The sequence below is a fragment of the Peromyscus californicus genome, unplaced genomic scaffold (genome assembly GCF_007827085.1).
Source record: "Peromyscus californicus insignis strain IS unplaced genomic scaffold, ASM782708v3 Scaffold_1__1_contigs__length_55948999, whole genome shotgun sequence".
Lineage (NCBI taxonomy): Eukaryota > Metazoa > Chordata > Mammalia > Rodentia > Cricetidae > Peromyscus > Peromyscus californicus.
In genome coordinates this window covers 14,277,624-14,289,425 of record NW_026294492.1, presented here as the reverse complement: position 1 = coordinate 14,289,425, position 11,802 = coordinate 14,277,624, and positions in this window count along the sequence as shown.

Below are 11,802 nucleotides of genomic sequence, written 5' to 3'. Positions count from 1 at the left end.
TCACTTGGTAGCCGAGGCTGGCCTCGAACTCACAGAGATTCACCTGGCTCTGCCTCCCGAGTGCTGGGATTAAAGGTGTGCACCACCACCACCACTGCCTGGCTGGTGTTTTTTTTTTTTATCAGAACCTTTATTTTTGTTACAACAGCTCCAGAGGCTTACTTAGTTCTCTTCTGGGCACATGAGAGCCATTTCCACAGTCTGAACTTTGAAAACTCCTTCTTGTGTGGGTCAGGCATGTGCTGAAGACAGGAGAGGCATCCAAAGAAATAGCAGCTATGAGGCCTCCGGATTTAGGTTTTGATGGAAAGAACTTTGTTGGTTTATGTTTGTGTGTATGGGTATTTCGTCTGCGTGCCTGTCTGTGTACCACATGCATACAGTGACTGAGGAGACGGGCGAGCGTGTCAAATCCCCCAGGACTGGAGTTACAGTTGTGAGCTGCCATGTGGGTGTTGGGAACCTCTAGGCGCCGACCCTGTAGAAAATCAGCTAATGCTCTTAACTGGTGAGTCTGGTCTCGATGTTTTAATCTGCCATTCACTATCTCTCAGAGCCTTGGTTTTTTCAGCTGTCACATGGGAATTCTTCCCAGAGTGGCTGTTGCTAAGAATTGGTGTTTACCGCTAACGTCACCATTATTCTTATTTCTGAGACACAGTCCCCGGTTTCTTGTTCCGTTAAACGGACATCGGGCAGCCACCTCCTATGTAGGTTTTGGTTTTCCCTGTCAGTGGCAGATGCGTGTGTGGGAAGCTATAGAATAAAATCTCTCTGTTCCCCGGGAAGGGCCTTGGAAGTGCAGCCTACGTCCAATCCTCGTTGCTCGAAGGAGAAAGGGTGCTTGTGTTTGGGTCACAGGAATATCATGAGGCACCAGCTGGAAGCAGTGTTGAAAAGCCCACATTTTGTCAGAGAGAAAAAAGAGTTGGACGGAGCCCCGGTTTGCCTAATAACTCTTCTGATCCAGGGGATTGTTATTAGTTATGTATTGTTTTTTCCTTTAGAGAAGGAGAGATACAGAAGGTGCCAGAGCCCTGTCGTGGGCAGACAGAGATTTATGGCCCTCTCGGTGTTTTGGGTTTCCTCCTGCCCCCTTGAAGCCTCTGGGAGGAGCAAGGGGGCCCACCAAGTTGCCCACAGCTGGAAGGTTTGGAAGGGAGCAAAGTGATGCTTTCAGCTCCAGGCTGGGTGCAGGGAAAGAGACACAGACCATCTTTCCCAAGTTTGTTGAACTTTCTTCTGCTTCCTGCTGTGGGGCCCTTAGCACCCACCTTTGTGGCCTTGGTGACTCACTCACTCCAAACCTTCCCCCCTGGAAACTTTCTGGACAGAGTGAATTCCAGGGCCACATTCAACTTTATTTCCAGTGGTAAAACATTTGGTGTTTGTCTAACGCTTCCTTCTAATCCCTGGCTCCTTAGTGGAAACTGCCTTCTGTTGGTGGGGGATGGGAATGAGGATGGGTTTCTCCTTTTCTGTGATGGCTCTCAGGAACAGAATGACCAGGTGTTCTTCAAGGCAGACTGTGTCTTAGTCCTTTCTATAGCCCAGTGCTTAGCAGGACATACCAGGGTCTTATCCCTTGTCCTAGGGGGGCTTGCCGCCTCTATGTAGCCTTTGGTTCACGCAACCCGGGATGAGACTCAGGACCGGAATGAAAACTGCACCTCCAAATTTCCCCCTGCTGGGAGCCCTCCTTCCTGGCCATTACTGCCTTCCCACTTCCCTGACCTTAACAGCTGGGAAAGTCTCTGTCACTGATCCCCTAGGTGCCCGGGTGGCTCTTACAATCTTAAGGCAGTCTGGGGTGTGTGTGTGGCGGGGGAAGTCTCTACCCCAAACTCTCCACGAGCTTGGGGACCTTTGAGGACAGGCTCAGTGTGGTTTGGCTTTTCTCTCTTAAGCCCCTTTGCCTTTTAAGTGCTAAGATGGGGTCCTGGGAGAGAGGATGATATGAAGTCAAAGATGAAGTTGGGAATGTAGGTCCCCCAGTGATGGGTAGTGGTGGCGGGGGGATGCCTACTTTCTTGGTCACTTGGACAGGTGCAAAGTTCTTTCTTCAACTAAGAACCAAGTCTCACCCCAGAAAATGTCTGGTGGCTCTGGTTTTGTCCTCTGAGATTCCAGATAAATGCTGTCCCTTGCTGTATTCAAAATGGAGCTCCAGACTAGGACAGAGGGAAACATCTCTCTTGGGAGTCTGAGAGGGGCATGACTTCTGCTTGGAGGCCTCTTAGGAGCTTGAAGTCTCTCATTTACCAGATACAGGCAGTAATTACCCTAGCATGGTTCCGATGCAGCCTGGGCATGCTGTTTCTGGGAGAGCTCTCTTCCCATTCCTCTTGAGAACTCCCTGAATGCAGGATTTGAAGGGTGAGGAGATGACTCCTAGGCACCACCCTCCATCTCCATTGCCTTTTCCTAATGCTCACTCCCCCTGCATTTCTATGATTTTCTCATGAGGTTGAAGGCGTGTTGGCTCAGGCTAGGGAGGTCACTGACTCCAGGTCACAGAGGTGTTGAGTGTGGGATTTGAGGCAGCTCTGCTCTATGGAGTCCTAGAACAGGGTTAATATTTTTCCTCCTTCCAACAATGCCCTTCGTCTATTCTACTCACCCAACTTCTAGAGTGATGAATCTGTTGATGTTAGACTGTGATAGACATATACTAAAGGTAGATAGACCCTGTCTGGTACTGTTCTTAGTGTTTCTCCATTGAAAACACACACACACACACACACACACACACACACACACACACACACACACACACCCTTCCTTTCTTCCCTACCTCTTTTCTTTTCTTCCTTCCTTTCTTCTCTTCCTTCCTCCCTCCCTCCCTCCCTCCCTCCCTCCCTCCCTTCCTCCCTCCCTCCCTCCCTTCCTCCCTTCCTTCCTCCCTTCCTTCCTTTTTTCCTATTTATGGCGCAAAAAAATGCTTCTCATTTATGTTGCTCACCCCTCTGGATTCTGATACTATATTTGCTCTTCCACGATCATTTTATCAGGTGCAAAGTCCAAAAGTTCACAAGGCTTTTGAAAGTACCCTAAGATCATGTGTGGCAAGAGCCGGACTCCTCACCTTCATGGTCTGAATACTCAGCGTGGGTCAGGGTGACATCTCGGTGACCTCTTCGACTTTGTGGGGAGGGCACATCACAGGGCTTGGCAGCTAGAAGCTCATGCCCTCCCAGGTGCTGTCTGTCTTAGGTCAATCTGTCCTCCCTAAGTGCCCCCCCCCCTTTGTCAGGAAGCTCCTATTAATATGTTCCATTTCTTGTATCAAGCAACTGTCTTGCACATAACGTTGTTGGTAATTCATGGGATGGGCTGTTATTTTTGGAGCCAGAGGCTACAGAGACAGGCTTAGAATTGAACACTTTTTTCCCCCTCCCTTTTCAACTTTTCTCATATTATTGCCGAAATTACAGAAAAATATTTGGCTCGTCAGGTCTGACAATATATATGGCCGATTCCCTGTCATTGTGCTAATCCTAGAAAAATAAACCTTTTGGCGTCTTTTGGTTTTTCCTTGGGTGGGAGGGGACATGGGCTCCTCTGCGCATCGAGACCCGTGAATGTTTTTTTTCTGCCTAGCATTGTGCTTGGAGGATACAGGCCGATTCATTGGATTGGGTCAGCATTAAATGTTGCCATGTCTTGGTAACAACAGAAGATTGGGGTTGTGTCAAAGCTATACCCAGCCCTCCAAGCCTGGGACATCCCCAGGGGACAGGGGATGACATTGAAAACTCAAATTAAGAGCTGACGCTGTGGGACCCCAAGCAGAGATGAGAATGTGGTTATTTATTAAATTAGTAGTATAAATTAATCAATTTGAGCAGAAGGAAAGGCGGCTGGCTTGTCATAACAGCCAAGACATAAAGAATGCTGTGGTAATGGAGTTGTTTAAGGGCTGCAGATCACTTTGTCTTGACCTAGTCTCACATGTTCTATTCTACCAGAGCTGTGGGATAAAGAGGGCTATGACTGTGTCCATTCTTACAGTGGAGAAATAGAAGCCCAAGAAGAAAAAAACGGCTTCACTGAAGTCACAGAGGGACTTGGAGGTCTAGCAGAGAAAGAAGCAAGGCCACATGGTTTTGTGGGCAGCTGTCCTTCCTCTTTACATCCTTTACTATTGGTCTACACAGCGGATCATTCATCTTCCCCAGGTCTCCATTTCCCCAGAAGCAAGCGGCAGCCGACATCAGTGTCCTGATGCCTCTGACTCTCCCAGCAGACAGGACTCTTCCAGCATCTGCTCTCAGACAACAGGTGCCCTTCCACTGCCAAAGCCTGGGCCGTCTCCAGCTACCCCTGGACTCGTGGGAGCTTGGCTCTTTGAAGTCTACAGCTCAAGTGTTCTTCTCCCAGCGCAGCCCGGAAACATAAGTCTCATTTCCTGGCTCCGGGCTCTGCCTCTTTGAAGGCAAAATTGCCGCTTCCCTCCTTGCGAATTGTTCAAACCAAAGCTCCATTTCAGTTTATTGACTTGGCTTAACCAAAAAAACCACGGGTAGGGAAAACACGACTGGAGTAACCCAGGGTTCTTTCCTTTGGGAAAGCGGCAAAGGAAAACTGGCCTTTGCGCGGCTGCCCTTCTGCCGCGAAGGTATCGCCAGGTTTAAAAAACCGACCCCAACTTTCCTTGGAGCCGTTTGTGGCCGACAAAATTGCGAGCATTTTCTTTCTATGGGCTGTAACATTCCTTGGAGTTTACAGTCTGTGATGCTCCCCAGGGTGCATTTCTCTTGCAGGGTTTCCCCACGTGACCTACATGTCGTCCAGGGGACTGAAGCCAAGAGGAGGCAAGGATGGGCATGTTGGTTCTCTCTCCCACTATCTGTGTAGGGTCGGCACAGGATGTTCTCAAGTCCTGGGACTTTGAAGCTTGGCTTCAATTTAGTTAGACATTTTCCAATTTCTTTCTTTCTTTCTTTTTTTTCCCATGGCATCGGCAGAACTTCCCGAGTTAGGAAGAAGCATCAAGAACATCTCTATGCTTTAAATCTAGCTCTGTTGTTTGTCTGTAAATTCTTTCTTTCTCTTCTACATTTTTCTACAAATCATTCATTCATTAATTCATCCATCCATCCATCCATCCTTCTATCCATTTTTAGAAGCTCATTCTGCAATACACTAGCATGAGTATACACTAGTTCACAGACTATATGCACTCAATAATCACTCAAACACCTTCAAAATAGAGGACTTCTCTTTTCAGCTCATTTTTTTTCTAGAGTGTGTATATGAACCCAGAAGTGAGCCCATGATGTTTTCTTTTGTCATTATGTATTCTGTTTTGTTTTTTATAATACAGCTGATCATGTATAACTCAGCACATGCATTTCTGTACTTCCTTTTAATTCTAAGCATGGCTGCAAGCCATGGTGACCCTCTTGGTCTTGAGGACTATCAGCTCCCACGCACCATCCAAGCTCCAGTCATGACCTTCCATCTGTGGCATCCGAATACCTCATCCTCTCTTCTGTTTCTACAGCTTCCCATGTGTGGTACCCAGTGTCTGGAATCTTCTCATCCATCCTGTTCACAGGCTGAGCGCCCCTCCTTCCTCCAGAGACCATTTTGGATGCTTACTCCTCCATGTACTATTCCTGGGAACCCCAGAAAATGCCAGAGTCACCTCTGTGCTCTTATAGTTCTTGTCACACTGTCGTCTGTCATCTGTGTTCTCTCTGAGCATGGGAGGTGGGCCTTGGTCACCTTCCTTAATCCTATCGAGGATGCATCTGTATAAACTAAAAGGAAGTAAGGCCTGTTGCTGACAGAGAAGAGAATGACTTTCAGTGAAAAGTTTACACATATGTCCAAAACATGCCCTCTGCAACACATTGCTTTGGGTCATGAGTTGACCTGGTGAGGGTACTGAATGTGAGTGTATGTCCATGTGGGCTTTGGGAATGCTTCTCCCATTAATTAGTCTTTGAGTAATTGTTGCCAAGGAACTGAAGGAGTGTGGGTACTTCTAAATTCTATGTAACTATTTTTTATTTAGTCTTTAAAAACTCCCCCCTCTCTCTCCCCCTCCGTGTGTGTGTGTGTGTGTGTGTGTGTGTGTGTGTGTGTGTGTGTGTGTATGTAAAGATGTGGGTGTATGTGTAGGTGTGGGTATACATGCATGTGTGCATGTATATGGGGACCAGGGTTAACCTTGGATGTTGTCCCTCAGGAGCTCTCGTCCATCCACTTGGACAGGAGCTGTCCACTTCTTTTTTAGAGACAGACTCTTTCACTAGGACTTGGGGCTTGCTGATTAGGTTGTGACTGATCCGTGGCACACCTGTGTAAACATCCCTTGCACTGGAATTTATAGGTGAGCGTCACCATGTTCTACTTCTGCACAGGTGTTGGGGACCAAATGGCAAGCTCTTTACCAAATGAACCACCTCCCCACTCTGTATCTGCTAATTTAAATAAACAGTAAACGCACCAAAGCGAGGAATCTAAAAAGGTTTTGATGATAAAAAGCAAAGACAGGCCATAGAAGTAGCCTTCACTTACCAGATTTCTCTGTACCCAAATATACACATTCGATCCTGAAGGAGCCTGGTGAATTGGCAAGGCACAGTGGCACCAGTGCAGGAGGGCATAACAAAGGGAGTCTTCTTCAAGCCTGAGAAGGTGCAGAGCTGTGAACAAAAGCAGCCCCAGGGGAGCCCCAGTGAGAACCAGGGCCCCAGGACAATGGTTGCCGCTATGTCTGGCCTGTGTCTGGGAGGCTTGGGAGGAGCTGCCTGGGGAGGGCAGGGTCTGTAGGTAAAGCTCCTTGCTGGCCATTACATCCTGATCATTATGTCTAGTGCTAGTACCTCCCATTGGCCAAAACACACGGGAAGCTGAAGGACAAAGGGATCCATCTATCCAGCCCAGGTCAGCCTCCAGGGCACAGTGCACAGGAAGGAGCCAGCACAGTATACAGGATGGGCATTCTGCATCCAGTGAGCACCCACCTGGCTCCCTGGCACATCAACATCAGCCTGATATCTGCAGATGAGCGGACCCACTCCTGAGAGTCATTTGTGTCCAGCAGGGGCCCCTGTGAGCTGGTTCGCTCTGTCCCCAGATGAGTTTTCCTTAGGGGTCTTGGAACTCGAGTCTTGCACCAACTGGTAGAGGTTGGTCATTCCTAAGAGGCCACATTACATGGTCAGATGAGCAAGGCCTATAGAAACTTCTCTTCATGCCTCACCTTCCCTTGGATATCTAGCCAGGGGGGCTTTATCTCTGGGGCTGGGAGGTATAGGTAAAGTGAAAACGGAGTTTTGGTCAGAGACGTGAGAACCAGGGAACTCTGCTCAACCAAACACTGGCATACTCAGGAACAGTAGTAACTGTGTTATGGGAAGGTGAGCTATTCCCAGCTTGATTGCTATTGGGACTAAAAGTACTGTAGCTGGGTGATCATTCACTGAATGGATATGCTTTGGTGCTGGATGAAGCTGAGCATGGCTCTCAGCTCCCACACTGAACTTTAAACAAGTTGCTTAGCCTCTTGGACCTTGAGTTTCTGCAACATTAAAATAGGAAATAATTCTGATACAGGGAGCTATGTAAGGATTAGAGAAATACATGTGGAGTCCCTACCACCGCTCAGCATGTGGTTCTGTATTATGAGATAATTATTTGAGCAGACCTGATTGGCCAGCCTGTGCTTACTTTGTTCTGTGGTTTCTGAAACATCTTTGCCTTTAGCTCTTTCCAAGTGGATAACTCGAGGATAGACCAAGGCCACACATGTTCTGACAGTGCTCAGGCTCAGGCACACAAATCTGCCTTTTTTAAAAAACTTTTCCACAATGTACACTTACTAGAAAAAAGTTGTGGAACAGTTGATGTTCAGTTTACAATCCCAAGAACAAGGAAAAGCTCTTCTGTCCGCTTAAAAAAGAAGAGATGAATGTTGTTTCTGGGAGGAGGGATGTTGTACAGTGGTCCAGGAGGAGACGGTGAGTCAGAAGTGCTGAGAGCCGGGCCAGACCGTCCCCTCAGCCCACCTCCCGTGAGTCAGCACTGACCACGAGGCCTGGTGGGCAGGAAGCCCAGCAAGTTGCCGAGCCACATGGCACACTACTCAGGGACCTGCAGCTGCGTTGACCTGACACCCTGTCTAGGGACATAAGAAGGTGTGTTCCAATGTCACTATTGTCAGGGTTGACCTGGTCCCTTCCATCCTTTCTCTGGAGAGGTTTGCTTCTAGAGCAAACCTTCAGCTTCACTGTCTAATTTTAACCATATCCCACAGCCACCACAAGCTTTTTTTTCCCCTTTATTTTTTTTTAAATCTTTGGGGACCTGTTAGTGAAGGTATTTGGTCTGTTAGAGTTGGGTGTGAAGGGGATGTTCTGTTTTAAGGGCTTTGCATTGCATGTACCTGGACCTGAAAAGCAGCCCTTCCTTCTGGCTACCCAGAGGAATGAATCCAGATCATAGAAAATCAGGATTCACTAAGCAGGATGCCTGAGAAACAAGAGGAAGCAGGTCCCTGTGATTGCTCAACATCTGGGCAGTCTTGATGAGATGCTGTCTTCCCCAGAATGCATAGCAAGGTGGTTAGAAGCAGGGAGGCCATCCAGACTCCATCCCTTCCTGGCTGTGTGTTTTGGATATGGAGGCAGACCTCTTTGATTCAGCAAAATAAGGGAGAGAGTTACCTAACAAGGTTGTGGGATGCTAAATTGAGTATTATAGATTCTGTGAAAGCACATTGTGATACCAGGCTAAAAATAAAAAGTGCAGGATATTCCACAGTTAGATAAGGAGAGTGAACCATTTACCCGAGGTCACATGCTGTCATTGCCACAGCCAGGATGCTTGCTCCGTGTGGCTATGGATTTAGTCATTTGTAAGAGAGTCATTTGCAGAAAGCATTTTAATTAGCTGAGTACTTTGCTCAGATTGCATGACTATATTTTATTTTGTCTACGTTGTGTGCATGTGTGTGTTTGGCTTCATACATGTAATATGTATGTATATGTGTATGTATGTATGTATATATGTATGTATGTGTCTCTGTATGGAAGTCAGAGGTCAACCTTGGGTGTTTTCCTCTGATGCTGTACTCCTTTTTTGAGACAGATGTCATTGGGACCTGGAACTCAATGATTAGCTAGGCTGGCTAGCCAGGAAACCCTAGAGATGGGATTACAAGTGAACACCACCATACCTGGGTTTTTATGTAAATGATGAGGATCAAACTCAGGACCCCGTGCTTGTGTGCCACGCACTTTACCTGTCTTGGAAGAGGGCACTGTAGCTTTTGGAGAAGCTGGGCCCAGTGGACCTCTGCAGATGGGTACATACCTGTGGTCCTGACCGCCAACGTGGTAAATTTAGAGACTATCCTATAAAATACTCAGCTTGGGCCATTTACTTAACATCAAATGGAAACATGAGTGGGCTTCAAAAAGCCACAGGGTACTTACTTCCCCCAGAGGACTTGTGTGTGGAAGGGCAGGGGATTCCCAGAGCGTACTGCTACCTGAGGTCCCTGCAGTTCCCCAGCGCTGAGCAAGGGTATTTGCATTGATGATCACTTCAAGCGAGAGGCTTGACAGAGGGATACCCTGAGAGAGGAGGGTAGGTAACCTCCTAGCCTTCTCTAGGTCTGAGCAAGCTAGTGTACCTCCTTTCTATCAGAGAGATGTTTGTCACTGTTCCTTTCTGGGTGGCTGTACCTATAGATATATCCCACATCCACTCTTGCTTTTCTAAGAGTCCCTCCGAGACTGGCCATGGTAGCTCCTTGTATTACGTTGTTCTCTTCCTTAGGGCTACAAAGCTCTGCCCTGCCCAAATCTTGCTGCTTTCCTGTTTTATGTCTTGGCTCCATGATTTCCTATATACACTGACTGCTCCAGTACAGCACCAGGGACCCTACTGGGTTTCTTTCCATTACAGCTTTCTGTGTGGTGCTGGATCTTTGGTTTTTGTTGCAGTCTAGGAGTTGGCTTCTGTCCTGTTGGCTGGAGCTGCTCATAGGTCTGGAAGGTGGTTCAGTCAATAGCTTCCTGCCTGGCTATAAATAGTATTCTCTATGGAGCTGAGCTCCTGGGAAGGTCTGGGTGCCATTTAAGATCACAGATCTCAGGTAGTCAAAATGTGGAACCTTAGATTGTGATCCTTTTCCTTGGACCTTCAGAGAAGGAGGGAACTGAATAAGGTGGTCTTCACTCCAGAGCCGCTCCTCTTTCTAACAGGACACCTTTGGATTGTCATGAGAATGAGGCTTTATGTGATGAAAGAAGAGAGTGTAATGGTTGATCTTCATTGTCAGATCAACTGGGTTTGGAATTACCTTGGAGACACACCTCTGGGTATGTCTGTGAGGACATTTTCCAAGGGGTTTTATTGAGGAGAGATGGCCCATCCTGAATGTAGGCAGCACTATTCCATGGGCTGGTAGACTGGACTGCATAAAAAGGGGAAAAAAGAGGAAGCCAGGTGAGTACCAGAATTCACTGCTGCTGTCTGACTGTGGGTATAACGTGGCCAGCTCCCTCATTTTCTGGACACCAGACTGCCATGTCTTTTCCTGTCATGATGGAGTTTCCTTCCCACTGTGAGTCAACATGAACCCTTCCTATCTCATGCTTTTAGCAGTTATTTTATCACGGCAGTGAGAAACTAAGACATCTACTGACCTGGAGGTCAGAGAGGAGAGAGGTTGGTCCACAGCACCTTGCGGGACATTCAATAGAACCAGTTCTAGCACCAGCTCAGAGGGTGTTGCTCCTTAATGTTTTCAGCCCTTCCACTCTCAGGAATTCCTTCCTTGCAAGTATGTAAGTGGGCAGATGTGAACGGACACGTAGGTGGGCTTGGAATCAGGCCCAGGTGCATCAAGGCAGAGTGATTCATCTGGCTGTAGTAGGTGAAGATCCTCACGGTCCATGGTCACATTGGTTAACTTAAGTTCTGTGTATAAATGTCTTAGTCATTGTTTTATGGCTGTGAAGAGACGCCATGCTCATGGAAGCACTTATAAAAGAAAACATTTACTGGGGGCTTGATTTACAGTTTCAGGGGTTTAGTCCATTGTCATCATGGCAAGAAGCATGGCCATACACAGGCAGACATGGTGCTGGAGAAGTAGCGAGAGTTCTATATTTAGATCCACAGGCAACAGGAAGAGAGAGACTCTGGGCTTGGAACGGGCTTTTTGAAACTTCAAAGCCCACCCCCAGTGACACATCTCCTCCAGCTAGACCACACCTTCTAATCCTTCCCAAACAGTTCTATTCCCTGATGACCATGCATTCAAACCTATGAGCCTATGGAGGCCATTCTCATTCAAACCACCACAGTAAGGCAGCAGGATGAAGAGCTGTCTTGGTCAGAACAGGAAGGTAGTTGACCTGTGTTTCAGCAGCATCACTATCACTGGCAAGGGGAAGGCAGGTTGGAGCAATGTGAAGTGGAATGCAGCCTGAATTACCCTGTGCATTCTAGCTGTTAATAGCCTCCAGTGGATGTGGAACTTTGAGAAGCTTGCCTGCATTATCATCAGAGAGAGAGAGAGAGAGAGAGAGAGAGAGAGAGAGAGAGAGAGAGAGAGGAGGTTATCAATTCTTTAGTGAAGCCATGGCCTTATTTCCAGTGGCAGGGGCATTGCCAAGATCAATGCCAACATGGATTAGGATCCTGGACTTGCTACCTCATGCCACAGTGAGGCTGTAAGGCTTCTCCATAGCATCCTCCCTACCTGGATCCATAGCTTGTGGTAATACTTTGTGTACGCTCTAACAGATAAAGCTTGCCTGAAGATCAGAGGGCCAA